The sequence below is a fragment of the Manihot esculenta genome, chromosome 1, assembly GCF_001659605.2.
Source record: "Manihot esculenta cultivar AM560-2 chromosome 1, M.esculenta_v8, whole genome shotgun sequence".
NCBI lineage: Eukaryota > Viridiplantae > Streptophyta > Magnoliopsida > Malpighiales > Euphorbiaceae > Manihot > Manihot esculenta.
In genome coordinates this window covers 26925280-26941817 of record NC_035161.2, presented here as the reverse complement: position 1 = coordinate 26941817, position 16538 = coordinate 26925280, and positions in this window count along the sequence as shown.

The following is a 16538-nucleotide window of genomic DNA, read 5'->3' as shown; positions in this document are numbered from 1 at the left end:
AAAAGGGAGCATACATTCATCAAAACCCAAACTCAAAGCCTATAACCTTAGATCTAGCCATATCATGCATTTTTAACCCTTATCCCTTATTAAAACTTACTTAAAACATAGGAGAAAGTAAGGATCTACACTTACCTCTTGAAGATCAAGGGTAAATGCGACCCAAACTTGGAGATGGGGAGAAACGGTCTCCAAACTCTAAAATCTTGGATTAAGCTTCAAATCTTCAGAAACAAGATAAAAACTCATAAAAATCTTGAGAGATTTGAAGGAAAAACACAAGATCATCAAGGGGTGGCGGAGACTCACCTTGCCCGGAAATGGAGAGAGAAAACTCTCTCATTTTCGGGCTGAGGGCCTCTTATAGGTGGTTGGTCAGACCACCTTCGGGGGCCGAAAGGAGAGCTTCCGCGGCAGCACCAACCTGATATTTTCCCTCAAACTCCTTTTCTTTTATTTTTAAAACTTTAACTCAAAACCAATCCATAAAATCTTGAAAAACATTTTGTAAAAACATATTTTACTCGTCTAAGAGGTTCCGGTATTCGAGATTTCCAACGGAGATTTCGTCGGAAAGTTGGGATTTCGACGCCGGAGTCTAGCCGGGTATTACATTTTTAGTCTTCGGGCTCATAAAGCTCCTGATCCAAATGGTTTTCAAGGGGTGTTTTATCAAAAATACTGGGACGTATTAAAGACATATGTGGTTAACTTGGTGCATGAGTTTTTTTTCACTCAGATGTGTTTCTTTCTGTATTGAATCAGACTAACATCGCCCTTATACCCAAGAATGGATCCCCACAAACTTTCTCTGATTTCAAGCCAATTAGTCTATGAAACTTTTCCTACAAAATCATATAAAAAAAGATGGCAAATAGACTGAAACCCTGGCTGAGTGATTTTATTTCACCTTTATAATAAGCTTTTATTAAATGTAGATGCATACAAGAGAATATCTTAATTGCACATGAGGCTTTTAATGCTCTCAAGAACCGGAAGAAAGGAAAGGTTGGGGCTATGGCTATTAAATTGGATATCCACAAGGCTTATGATAGTGTAAATTGGTTCTTTCTATAATAAGTTATGCGCTGTAACGACCCGAAAACTGGACCGCTACCGGCGCTAGGATCCAGATCGGCTTAAGGCCGCCGGGACCCGTAGCAAGCCTAACATGCATCCTGTACAGTTGGTATAATCCCAAACATGGTCAAACATTTCCATAAAATATTTAAAACTTTACCTTTTCCCAGTTTGACCTGTGTATGCATTATGACTGAACTCATAGAACCCCTAGGGTCAGCATACCCTATGTCAAACTCGGTCCAACACATACATCAACATAAAAAAATAAAACTCATGCACAAAGGGATTATCCAACTCGGGCCAAGCACAATACTATAACTCTGAACATATTACATAATATCATTTACAATACAACTCTTTTACATCATTACATAAACTTACATTACATCATGTCCACTACTATTCTATTACACATCATCATACATAGCCATATCCTGTTGACTTCCTGAACTACCTCTGACCCTGCAAACCTGGGGTTAGGGGAGAGGGGTGAGCTATAAAAGCCCAGTGAGCGGAAACCATACAAGAAAAAAAAAACAGTTCATTTAAAGTATGCTATCATGGAATACATCACATCACAAACATATCACATCAAGGATGAATTTGTCACCAATAGCCCTCTACGTATCGTAATATGTCCAACTATACTAGGGGCGATGAGGCCACACCTAGTATTCGCTTACTTAACTCATATCATAACATGTCCAACCACACAAGGGGCGATTAGGCCTCACCTAGTGTTCGCTCACATAACATAATGCCAGGGGCGACCTGGTCTTTCTATCTCATATCATACCATGGCATATCATATCATATCATGTCGTACTGAGGGCTAGAGGATCATTCAAGGTTCATCCACATCAACAACGTATTATGCAATGCATCATATTCGTGAATACTAGTGCAATACACCCTACTACATAACATGATAATCATGATGCATGAACATGCTTAACATTTGATTTATTTTAAAACATAAGGTTCAGTTCCACTCACCTGTGACTAGCTCTGGGCCAACTCTGAAATGGCTGACACTGCTAAACACCTCGGTTCCTCGGGTCCGATCCTACACAAGTGGACTCCAGTGAGGTGCCAAACATACTCTAAACAACTCATAAACAACTACCCAAAAACCCCCTAAAACATCATAGAAACATGCATAGAAAACACCCAAGAAAAGGCTGGACAGGGCACTTTCGGCGGCCGAAGGTCCCTTCCAGAGACGAAAGTCATGCAGGTTTGGGGGCACCTTCGGCGGCCGAACCCTCTCTCCAGAGACGAAAGTCAGGCACTTTCGGCGGCCGAACATCACCTTCGGCGGCCGAAAGTCTGCTCCAGCTCCGAAACACAACTTTCGGGGGCAAGGTTTGGCGGCCAATCCATGCATCCATAGGCAGGTTCGGCGGCCGAAACCACCTTCGGCGGCCGAACCTGAGTTCGTCCAGAACTCAGCCTCATGCACCAACAGCCTCCCAAACCATTTCAAACACCCCAAAACAAGCACCCAACTTTTCAACACATGCAAAAACTCTTAACCATGCACAAAGGAGCTTAACAACTTGATTAAACTCCAAAAATAACATCAAAAGCATACATAGATAGCTTATAACCCACATAGGCCAAAACCATCAAAACCACCCATACTCTCACTTGCTCTTTCCCAATCATGCATAAACTCTCCCACATGCATAAACTAGCTCAAACTTTCAACATAATATCACATAAACACACATTGGGCACAAAACCCACATAAATCCTAACATGCATATCTACCCATACTCAACCATCAAAACATCATTAAACTTACTTAAAACTTTAATAAAACACTAGGAAAGCAAGGATCTACACTTACCTCTTTGAAGACCGAGAGGTGGTGCGATCTCTAACTCGGAGGTGTGGAGGATCCAAGCTCCAAAAGCCTCCAAACTCCCAAAACTCTATTTAAGCTTCAAAACTTTAAAACAAGGGTAGATCTCATGAAAAACTTGAGGAATGGGTAAAGAAAACATGAAAACGATCAAAGGAGGACCAAAACTCACCTGAGCTCGAGAATGGGGAGAAAACTCGCCCATTTCCGATCTAAGGGCCCTTTATAGGTGGCCTGCTGAACCATCTTCGGCAGCCTAACGTGCCCCCTAAACTCATGCATGTTCGGCGGCCGAACCTTGGCTCGTTCAAACAAGGCTTTCGGAGGCCAAAGGCACTCCCAAAACCTTCCCATGTTCGGCGGTCGAACTTCACTTTCGGCGGCCGAACCTGGCAAATGCCTCCTTAGTCTTTTCTTTTCAAAACTCAATTCTTTTTCAATTAAAACCATGAAATCAGTAAAAATATTTTGGAAAACACATTTCAACCCTCTAGAAGACTCTGGCATCATCAAAATTCCAGATTCCAACGGAGATTCCGCCGGAAGGTAGGGATTCCGATGCCGAAATCTAGCCGGGTATTACATTCTTCCCCCCTTTAAGAACATTCGTCCCCGAATGTTCAAACAAACAGGCACATGCGTAAACATAACAACACATAAACTCTAGTCTATAAAGAAACACGGTATCACTGGAGTAGGAACTCTTGGTCTCCCTGGTGCACTTTTTCATCTTAAGGTGATTCTAAGGGACTTGCACCATCGGGATTTCCTTGTTTCCACACTTTTCAACTTGTGTGTCTGCGGTCCGTACTTAGTTGCTCAGCATAGGTGAGATCTTCTACGATCTCCACCTCTGGTTCCTTCACGAACCTCACTCGGACCCGACACAAACCCATATACCGTGGAAACATGGAAAAACGGATGGATCTCTTCCATTGAAGTAGGTAAATCTAACTCGTGGGATACATTCCCAATCCTTTGCAGGATTTCAAAGGGTCCAATGTATTTGGGAGCTAATTTACCTTTCTGCCCATAACGAATCACTCTTTCTTTAGGAGACACCTCCAGCAAAATCTCGACTTTCTCGAGAACCTCACCATGCTTCCGCTGCGCACCCTGACAAAACTCTTCTCTCTTCTGAAACTCTACATGCCTCTTGCAGACAACTTCATAACTCTCCTGCTGACTCACAGCAGTTCTGATTCTTCTCGTTTTCTGACTACTGGCTTCCTTCTTACTGTATTAGGGGATGGGATAAGCTGCCAAGTGGTTTTCGGTTGAGGGCATCTATCAAAATATTTGCCTCACCCGGACAATAATGAACCTTGAAGTCGTAGCCACTACACAGTTTTTACCCATCTCCTATACCTCTTGTTCATCTCCCTTGACTCAAGATGCATTGCAAGCTCTATCGATCTGTAAGGATCTGTCATCATACCTAATACAGGTATCGCCTCCACATCTTGAGTGCAAAGATTTCCATCGCCATCTCTAGATCATGTGTAAGATGATTCAACTCATGCTTCTTCAGCTACCTAGAAGCATAAGCAATCATCCTGCCACCTTGCATTAACACCTAGTTCCACCCGGAACGCATCACAGGACACTGTGACATCTTCATTACTGGCGGACAGAGCCACCACTGGTGCTGACATCAACATTTCCTTCGGCTCTTCAAAGCCCTCTTCACACTGAGTAGACCACACCACCCTCTGATTCTTCTTGATCCATCTGGCCATAGGAGCGGCAACTCTAAAGAAGTTCTAGCTGAACCTCCAGTAGGTAACCTGCCCAACCCCAAAAAGCTCTTGATCTTTGTCACTACAATGGGCCTGGGCTAGTCAGCTACAACTTCAGCTTCCTTGGGTCTACCTCACTTTTCTTCTTCCGACATACCAAGACCCAAGAAAGATATGCTCCTTGACCAGAACTCACATTTGGAGAACTGGGCATCCAAGCCATGTTCTCTCAGGATCTGCAATCCTGTTTCCAGATAATGGGCATACTCTTCTGTATTTCTGGAACTCACCGAGGTGCCGTCAATGAAGACAATAACGGAGCGTTCCAGAAACCGACTAAAAACTCTGCTTATGAGGTCCATGAATGCTGTAGGGGCGTTCATTAACCCGAACGACATTCCTAGGAACTCATAGTGTCCATATCTGGTTCCAAACACTGTTCTCTATACATCTTCCTTGATCTTAACTGATGGTACCTAGACTTCAGATCTATTTTGGAAAGGCAACCAGCTCCTGCTAGCTGGTTTAAAATAGATCGTCGATCCAAGTAACAACTACTTGTTCTGGGTAGTGACTTTGTTCAACGACTTGTAGTCGATACAAAGTCCTAGGGATCCATCCTTCATCCTTTCATAACCAACATTCGAGCATCGCAGGGCGAGGTACTCAATCAGATGAAACCCTTGTCTACCAATCCTTACAACTGCTCGAACCACTCCTTTAACTCTGTTGATACCATCCTGTGGGGAGGGATAGAGATTGGTCCAATCCCATGCATTACTTCTATTTTGAACTCTATCTCCCTGACAGGTGGTAGTCCTGGGAACTCATCTGGGAAAACATCTAAGAACTTCTCTGACTACGGGCACTGAGGCGGGCTCCCTGACCTGACTGCTAAACACTCTCACAAAAACTGGAAACCCCCGACAACCTCTTCTGAGCAACCTACGAGCCTATAGGGCCGATAACAAACCTCTAAGTATCCCTACTCTGTCCCCTCTAAGGACTACCTCTGATGCATCCTGACCTCTGAACTTGACTACCTTGTCTCTGCAGACTTAGGTAGTACCACTAGTAGAAGAACCAATCCAACCCTAGAATGACGTCAAACAGTCAAATCTAGAACCGCTAGGTCAGCTGGAAGGCATCTACTCACAACATACTCTGAACTATGCCGACAGACTGACTCCGCCACTGATGGATCACACTTGGGTCCACCGACCTAAAGGGGATACTCTAACCCATAAGTTATCAAGCCCAACCTCACAAAGGCTCACAAAGCAAACAAAGAAAGAGAAACATCAGGGTTCATAAAACATACACATCAGAACATACCAGAGTGAGATTACCTGATCCCATCGGGTTCGATGTGTTAGCCTCCTGCTGGGTCATAGTGAAGATCCGTGCTGGAGTTGATGGACCTTCACTTGGGAAACCTGCTGAAGAAGGAGTTATCCCTCTTCCTCTGCCTCTGCCCTGCGCCATGGATGGAGCTACTGGGTGAGCTACACTGCCTGAAACTGTTTGCTGGGACTGTGCCCATAAGGTCCCAGTGGGACACTCACGTGCCATGTGCCCCTCCTGTCCGCACCTGAAGCATGCCGTTGTCCCAATCAAACAGACTCCCTTGTGCGGCCTACCGCACCGCGTACATCTGGAGTTACCCGAACCAGAGCTCGAACCATCACCTAAACCCAGACCAGACTTTATCTGATCCCAGAACTTGCTCTTCTTCGATCTTCTGAGGCCTCTGCCTCCTTTCTTACTTTTTGTGACAGCCTCGCTCAGAGGGGAGAGATTAACATCACTTGTCCCCGGGATTTTGGAATCCGAAGGCTGTGCCACGTACTGTTTAACTGTCCCTTGAATGATGGCACTAGCCTCCATTTTCCGTGCCATATCCACTATAGCATGGAAACTCTCCCTTTCTGCTGATTGAATCAACGAGGAATACCTGGAGTGAAGCTTCATCACATATCTCCTAGACTTCTTTAGGTCTGTGTCAAGACCTTGTCCTGCAAATGGCAACAACTCCAGGAACCTGTCCGTAAACTCATCTACGCTCATCTCTTCCGTCTGCCTTAGTTGTTCAAACTCAATCATCTTCAGTTCTCTGGAATTATCTGGAAATGCCCATCCTGCAAACTCATTGGCAAACTACTCTCAGGATAAGCTTTCCAACCTTGGGTCCACATAGTTTTTGAACCATTCCCTTGCCTTCTTGCATTTCAATGTGAACCCCGCCATCTGGATGGCTCTACGATCACTTGCTCCCAACTCATCAGTTATCATCTTCACCGTCCTGAGGTACTCAAAAGGGTCATCACTTGATTCAAACTTGGGGGCATCCAACTTAAGGTAATCTGTCATCTTTACTTTACCCCCAACTGATGAACCAGGTTTGGGTATCTGGACATCAGGGACTATTGGTTCTGCTGGTGGAGGAGGAGGTGCAGCATTCTCTGGGTTAGGGTTTGCTGGACCTGGGTAAAAGGATGAGGGTGGAAACATGGGATACTGTGGGTACGGTGGGTAAAAGGGAGGATAGGGCATAAAGGTGGGATATGGGTTATAGCTAAAGAAATCCGATGTACCTCCCATCGGATACCCTGGCCCTTGCGGGTAGGGTGGATACTGTGGTGGAACAAAGCCCGAGGCCTGAGTGCCTCCTTGGGACTCTCCCATATCCTCTTTTGACATACTCATGCCCAAACTGCTATCTCTTCTCTGATTATCCTCCTCTGTTTCCATGACATCTGCTGACATATCACCCTGAACTGATCTCCTCTGACCTGCATCAAAAGACCTTCTAGGGTCCCTTGATGTACCTTCCCTGATTGTCCTACAAGATCTTACCCTCTGCAGAGTAGGGGAATGGGCATCCATGCCCTCATTCTCTGGCGGAGCTCCAGTCAATCTAGCAGATCGACGAGTTCCTCTCATCTTAACTTCTGAAAACATAACATATCACATAAACATTAGCATCAAATGGTTCATGTGCAAACACATGAACCCGCATCACACACATAGCATATCATTAATGCACATGCATATCGTCATGGCATTTCACATCATTATTCAAGACAGGACTATTTATCCTATCCTAGTGGACATGATCTTCCTATTGTGCTTGCCCTTCTCTATCCTCTATGAGCCCGACACACTATAGGTCCGACCATGTGAACCTAGGGCTCTGATACCATTCTGTAACGACCCGAAAATCGGACCGCTACCGGCGCTAGGATCCAGATCGGCTTAAGACCGCCGGGACCCGTAGCAAGCCTAACATGCATCCTGTACAGTTGGTATAATCCCAAACATGGTCAAACATTTCCATAAAACATTTAAAACTTTACCTTTTCCCAATTTGACCTATGTATGCACTATGACTGAACTCATAGAACCCCTAGGGTCAGCATACCCTATGTCAAACTCGGTCCAACACATGCATCAACATAAAAAAATAAAACTCATGCACAAAGGGATTATCCAACTCGGGCCAAACACAATACTATAACTCTGAACATATTACATAATATCATTTACAATACAACTCTTTTACATCATTACATAAACTTACATTACATCATGTCCACTACTATTCTATTACACATCATCATACATAGCCATATCCTGTTGACTTCCTGAACTACCTCTGACCCTGCAAACCTGGGGTTAGGGGAGAGGGGTGAGCTATAAAAGCCCAGTGAGCGGAAACCATACAAGAAAAAAAAACAGTTCATTTAAAGTATGCTATCATGGAATGCATCACATCACAAACATATCACATCAATGATGAATTTGTCACCAATAGCCCTCTACGTATCGTAATATGTCCAACTATACTAGGGGCGATGAGGCCACACCTAGTATTCGCTTACTTAGCTCATATCATAACATGTCCAACTACACCAGGGGCGATTAGGCCTCACCTAGTGTTCGCTCACATAACATAATGCCAGGGGCGACCTGGTCTTTCTATCTCAGATCATACCATGGCATATCATATCATATCATGTCGTACTGAGGGCTAGAGGATCATTCAAGGTTCATCCACATCAACAACGTATTATGCAATGCATCATATTCATGAATACTAGTGCAATACACCCTACTACATAACATGGTAATCATGATGCATGAACATGCTTAACATTTGATTTATTTTAAAACATAAGGTTCAGTTCCACTCACCTGTGACTAGCTCTGGGCCGACTCTGAAACGGCTGACACTGCTAAACACCTCGGTTCCTCGGGTCCGATCCTACACAGGTGGACTCCAGTGAGGTGCCAAACATACTCTAAACAACTCATAAACAACTACCCAAAAACCCCCTAAAACATCATAAAAACATGCATAGAAAACACCCAAGAAAAGGCTGGATAGGGCACTTTCGGCGGCCGAAGGTCCTTTTCAGGGACGAAAGTCATGCAGGTTCGGGGGCACCTTCGGCGGCCGAACCCTCTCTCCAGAGACGAAAGTCAGGCACTTTCGGCGGCCGAACATCACCTTCGGCGGCCGAAAGTCTGCTCCAGCTCCGAAACACTACTTTCGGAGGCAAGGTTTGGCAGCCAATCCATGCATCCATAGGCAGGTTCGGCGGCCGAAACCACCTTCGGCGGCCGAACTTGAGTTCGTCCAGAACTCAGACTCATGCACCAACAGCCTCCCAAACCATTTCAAACACCCCAAAACAAGCACCCAACTTCTCAACACATGCAAAAACTCTTAAACATGCACAAAGGAGCTTAACAACTTGATTAAACTCCAAAAATAACATCAAAAGCATACATAGATAGCTTATGACCCACATAGGCCAAAACCATCAAAACCACCATACTCTCACTTGCTCTTTCCCAATCATGCATACACTCTCCCACATGCATAAACTAGCTCAAACCTTCAACATAATATCACATAAACACACATTGGGCACAAAACCCACATAAACCCTAACATGCATATCTACCCATACTCAACCATCAAAACATCATTAAACTTACTTAAAACTTTAATAAAACACTAGGAAAGCAAGGATCTACACTTACCTCTTTGAAGACCGAGAGGTGGTGCGATCTCTAACTCGGAGGTGTGGAGGATCCAAGCTCCAAAAGCCTCCAAACTCCCAAAACTCTATTTAAGCTTCAAAACTTTAAAACAAGGGTAGATCTCATGAAAAACTTGAGAAATGGGTAAAGAAAACATGAAAACGACCAAAGGAGGACCAAAACTCACCTGAGCTCGAGAATGGGGAGAAAACTCGCCCATTTCCGATCTGAGGGCCCTTTATAGGTGGCCTGCTGAACCATCTTTGGCAGCCTAACGTGCCCCCTAAACTCATGCATGTTCGGCGGCCGAACTTGAGGTTCGGCGGCCGAACCTTGGCTCGTTCAAACAAGGCTTTCGGAGGCCAAAGGCACTCCCAAAACCTTCCCATGTTCGGCGGCCGAACTTCACTTTCGGCGGCCGAACCTGGCAAATGCCTCCTTGGTCTTTTCTTTTCAAAACTCAATTCTTTTTCAATTAAAACCATGAAATCAGTAAAAACATTTTGGAAAACACATTTCAACCCTCTAGAAGACTTTGGCATCATCAAAATTCCAGATTCCAACGGAGATTCCGCCGGAAGGTAGGGATTCAGATGCCGGAATCTAGCCGGGTATTACATACGCAGGATGGGTTTCTGTGATCAATGGGTGAGTTGGATTCATTTCTATGTATTCTTTGTGAGTTTTTCTGTGGTTATGAATGGGGTGAAGTCCTCTTTCAAACCTGCCAGGGGTTTGCATCAAGGGATCCTATCTCGCCCTATCTTTTCCTCTTAGTTTCAGATGTTTTGGCATGTATGTTGAAAAGGGCTTAAGCTAATAACTCCATCCAAGGCTATAAGATCAATAGACATTGTCCAACTTTGACACATTTGCTCTTTGCAGATGACACTATCCTTTTTGGCAAAGCATCTATACAAGAAGCTAAATTCTTAAAATTAATCATTGAAAAGTATAACCATGCATTGAGACAATGTGTAAATAGGCAGAAATCTGATATAATTTTTAGCAGGAATACATTGGCTCGTGTTCAGCATGAGGTGGCTGAAATTCTAAATATCCAAAATTCTGGCATACTATCGAAATATCTTGGTTTACCCATTGAATGGGGACGTTCCAAGTCCCAAGATGTTAATTTTCTTAAAGAAAAAATTAAGAAGAAAATATATTGATGGCAAAATCATTTTTTGTCTATGGCTGGGAGAGAAGTCCTTATTAAGGTAGTAGTACAAGCAATACCATCTTTCGTAATGTCTTCTTTTAAACTCCCAAAAGGCTTCATTTATGAGATTTACAAAATGATAGCTAAATTCTGGTGGAAGCAAGCTGTAGACAAACGAGGGATCCATTGGAGAAGATGGAAGGACCTATGGAGAAACAAAATGGAGGGAGGATTGGGTGTCAAAGACCTAAATTTGTTTAATGCTGCATTACTAGCAAAACAAGCATGGAAAGCAATCTAAAACCCAAATTCTATATAGGCACGACTTATGAAAGGGTTATACTTTCCGTATACAAGTTTTATAAATGCTTCTGTTGGCTATTGCCCCTCTTGAGGCTAGAAGAGCCAATTGGTTGGACGTGATTTCCTGAAGCCTGGCCTTCTGTAACGATCCGAAAACTGATACTCCACTGTAACGGTCTGAACCGCTACCGGTGCTAGGATCCAGATCGGCTTAAGGCCGCCGGGACCCGTAGCAAGCCTAACATACATCCTATCACCTGGTAAAATCCCATACATGATCAAAACTTTAACATAAATACTGTAACATATGATGTATAGACCGAGCTTGACCTGTATGCGACATAACTGGAAACATAAAGAACCCCTACTAGAGCCCTCATCAAAACTCTAGCTGGGTCAACATAACATACATCAAGCTGGGATTACATCCAAAGAACTAGAACCTAACCTGTGCATGCATCCAAACCACAAACATAAGACCTCCACTAGGGTCCTCATCAAATACTCTAGCGTGGTAAACCACACATGCCACAAGTTTGGTTCAAACTCAACTCAACATTAAAACATAACATACATCATATATTAAAAAGGGACTAACCAAGCCTTAGGGCCAAGCACAACACTAATCTATAAACATAACTCTACTTTACGTTACATTACATTACATTACCTTACAATTCATTATCTCAGTTTACAATACATGTCCACACTAAAACACTACTCTATTACATAAGCATAACCTTAACTCTTGAGACTTCCCGATCGACCTCATACCTGCAACACTGGGGTTAGGGGAGAAGGGTGAGCTAAAAAGCCCAGTGAGTAGAAACAGAAAAACAGTTCATTAATTACATGCTTTTATGAAATGCGTCACAGCACAAACATTTCACATAACGGATGGACATGACCACCAAAACTCCCTCTGTCTGTAACATATCATGGTGCCCGGCTCTTCGAGTTCCTCAGGACTTCATTATGCCCGGCCTTCGATGGGGCTCCTCAGGACTTCATTAACATAACATATCTAGGGCTATTGGGGTCGCCTTGGTCCATCCACATTAACAGTAAATAATGCAATGCGTCATATTCGTGTAACTAGTGCGATCAACCTATTACATATAATCATGATGCATGAACATGCTTTAGGCATTTGATTTCGTAAAATAAAAGATTAAGTTTAGTTCTACTCACCTCTGGCAGACGCTGGACTGACTCTACAACTGCTAACATTGATGGCCTCCTCGGTCCCTCGGGTCTGATCCTACACAGGTGGACTCGAATGAGGTGCCAAACACACTCTAAACAACTCAAAAATAACTCCCCAAAAACCCCTAAAACATCCGCAAAACATGCATAGAAAACAACCATGAAAGGGCTGGATAGGGCACTTTCGGCGGCACCTTCGACGGCCGAATGTCCCTTCCAGAGCCGAAAGCCATGCAGGTTCAGGGGCACTTTCGGCGGCCGAACCCTCTCTCCAGATCCGAAAGTTAGGCACTTTCGGCGGCCGAACATCACTTTCGGCGGCTGAAAGTCTGCTCCAGATCCGAAACACAACTTTCGGGGGCAAGGTTAGGCGGCCAATCCATGCATCCATAGGCAGGTTCGGCGGCCGAAACTACCTTCGGCGGCCGAACCTGAGTTCATCTAGAACTCAGCCTCTTATGCATACAAGCCTCCCAAGCCTTCCAAATACCCAAAACAAGCACCCAACCCTTAAAAAACATGCATAAACCTTTAACCATGCACAAAGGAGCTTAAACAAGATTAAACTCCAACAAAGAACATCATAAAGCATACATGAATAGCTTATGACCCACATAAGCCAAAACCATCAAAACTACTCAAAACCTCACTTGCTCTCTCCCAATCATGCATACACTCTCCCACATGCATAAAGGAGCATAAACTAACATAAACTCCTCAACACAAACATCACATAACATACATTTGGCATAAAACTCACATAAACCTAAACATGCACATCTACCCATACTCAACCATCAAAACATCTTTAAACTTACTTAAAACTTCATTAAAACACAAGGAAAGCGAGGATCTACACTTACCTCTTGAAGATCGAGGGGTGGTGCGATCCCTAACTCGGAGGTGTGGAGGATCCAAGCTCCAAAAGCCTCCAAGCTCCCAAAACTCCTATGTAAGCTTCAAAACTTCAAAACAAGGGTAGAACTCATGAAAACTTGAGGGATGGGTAGAGAAAGCATGAAAACGACCAAAGGAGTACAAAAACTCACCTGAGCTCGAGAATGGGGAGAAAACTCGCCCATTTTCGATCTGAGGGCTCTTTATAGGTGGCCTGGTCAAAGACCTTCGGCAGCCTAACGTGCCCCCTAAACTCATGCATGTTCGGCGGCCGAACCTTGGTTCGTTCAAACAAAGCTTTCGGAGGCCAAAAGCGCTCCCGAAATCTTCCCATGTTCGGCTGCCGAACTTCACTTTCGGCGGCCGAACCTGGCAAATGTCTCCTTGGTCTTTTCTTTTCAAAATTCATTTCTTTTCCATTTAAAACCATTAGAAACACATTTTACCCCTCTAGAAGACTCTGGCATCTTCAGAATTCTAAATTCCAACGGAGATTCTGCCGGAAGGTAGGGATTCCGATGCCGGAATCTAGCCGGGTATTACACCTTCGATGGCAAGTGATAAGCCCATATTTTCTTAATGTATGGACAGAACCCTGGATCCCGTCTCTACCTGAATTCAAGGTCTCTTCAATTCCACCAGAAGATTGTCCCATTATGTGTGTAGCTGATTTAGTAGATGTTCAACATATGCAATTGGATCAAACAATCCTTCGAGAGTGTTTTACACAAGCCAAATGCCTGAAAATTCTGAAAATTCCTCTCTCCTTTGATCAACGGTATCCTAAGCTCATTTGGCATTTCTCAAGATCTGGAAGTCCCTCAGTAAAACCAGTTTATTATAATCTAAAAAAGGTTGAAGATGCTAACCAAAGTAGATCCCATCCCTCCTCATCTTGTAGTTTGTTACCGGGTTATTGGAAAAGCATTTGGTCTCTTTCTATTCCTCATAAAATTCACGTTTTTCTTTGGAGATCAAAACTTTTATTCATGATGTTCGCAAAATTTTCAACGACAATCCGGGTTTTAATATTGTTTATGTTTATTGGTCATCTAATATTTATGGAGACTAGATTCCTAGAAATGCTAGAAATCGGTCTCTCCTATTAGGTGGACTTCTAATTTCCTCGTGAGTTGGACCTTCTCCTTCTTATCGATTATATGACTGCTCATCTTCATCTTCATGAATAATACCTATTTTTTCTAGAAAAAAAATTATGAATAATAAACAAAAAAAATGGTGCATATGACAATAATAATTAAATAGTAGAAGATGATGTTTTTATGTAGCTGATAGAACATATTTTAGTCCATTTTATCTTGATATTATTGATAATTATTTACATGATTTCTGCTTAATTTAGTGCTCTTGACATTATTTTGTAGAAAATGGTGAAAAAGGACATTTTGGAGAAAATACCCTTAAAACTGCCTTAAATGGAGCAAAGGAGAGCAAGCCTGCCAAGTTGGAATCAAGTGAAGTTAAATAAGGAAAGTGGTAAAGAAGGAAAGTGGCAAAGAATGAAAGAACATTCAGCCAAAGCAATTTGAAATTCAAATTTCAAATCTCCAAGTAGCCTTTTCCTTATTTAAGAAGCCAAGTCTCAAGTTGTCATAAATGAAGAGCCAAATAAGGAAAGCATTTTGAAATTCAAATCTTCAAGATTCATATTCAAATTTTGAATTTCAAAATCCAGCTTATTAAGGAAGCTAAATCCAAAGATCACATGCTTGCCACCTCATGCCTTGCACATTCAAAATTCAAATTGCAAAGGAGGCTCCACCTTCCTTATTAGTGCATGGGCGGCAAGGAGAGTGTGAAGGCAAGTCTTGGACACCTTGGGCAACATCTTGAGGACACTTGGGCAGCAAGCAAAGACCAAAGGCCCCACTCCTTGCACCTGAACACATGCCCCACGTTTTTCCCTTCTCACATGTGCATGGATGGCACATCTTGGACCAAGGGCATTTTGGGCAGCCTCTTGACACCTTGGGCAGCCTCTTCACTAATTAGGAAGCAAGTATCATCTAGGGCAACACTTTTCAAGTATAAAAAGACATATAAGGAGCCTCTCCATGCTTTTTCAAGCCCCCCTTGGAGGCACCTATGGGATTGCAAGTGAACACATCTCTTCTTCATCTCTTTCTTTATTTTTGGTTTTTGTTTCAGCCATGAGAGGCTGAAACCTTTTATTCTAGTTGAAGATTAGGTGATGTTTTAGTTGTTTTATGGATTGGGAGACTTGATCAAACATTGTTTATCTTTTGTTATTCAATATTCATACAATCTCATGCTTAATTCCATTGTTGCTTTGTTGTTTTGATCAATATGGCCAATTGATTCTTGATTGCAAGGTAATAATATGTTAGTTTGGATAATTTTTAGTCCGTAATTGCTGAAATTATTCAAACATAAGAACACTTGGTGTAAAAACCAAGGAAATTGTATGATCTAGCAACATCTTATGCGTTTGAGTAGTTAGGATTGGATCTCTCTATCTCTTCATGCAATTAACAATTGTTTTGATGCCTAAGACTCAAGGACGTTCCTTGGCAATTTGTTAATTGGTAATTAATTAGAGGATGTTTCCTAATTGGTTTAATCATAAGGAGAGACATGGTGGTGAGAAGCGTCTTCCATCCCTATAACTAATCTATTGAATCAATCAAAAGAAACTAAGTGTCAATGATCAATCCCAATAACTGAAGTGGATCCAATTCTTCAACTAGAGCTTTCTTATTATTTATTTCTCTTTTATTTTATTATTCGCTTATTTTAATTGCTTTCAGTAGTTTATTAATCAAATCAATCTCAAACCCCCCATTTTACTTTTACTGTAATTTATTTTTATTCCGCTTTCAGTTTATCTCATTTTCAATTTTATCTCGTTTCAGTTTGTTTTGCTTTCAGTTTATTTTGCTTTCAGTTTTATCTCATTTCAGTTTGTTTTGCTTTCAGTTTATTTCGCTTTCAGTTTATTTTGCTTTCCGTTTATCTCGTTTCAGTTTATTTCTCTTTCAGTTTATTTTTGTTTTAGTTAATTCTCTTGGTTTTGATAAGGAAAATATGTAAGTTCTCAATTTCCTGTGGATTCGATCCTTTCACCACTATCTACAGTTGTAAAATTGTTGATAACTAGAAAGGTTATTTTTGACCGGTTTCGACAACCGCGAGTCAGTAGCAAACGTTGATAGAAAATATCTTCATTTTTTTTTTAATTACCCCATATATT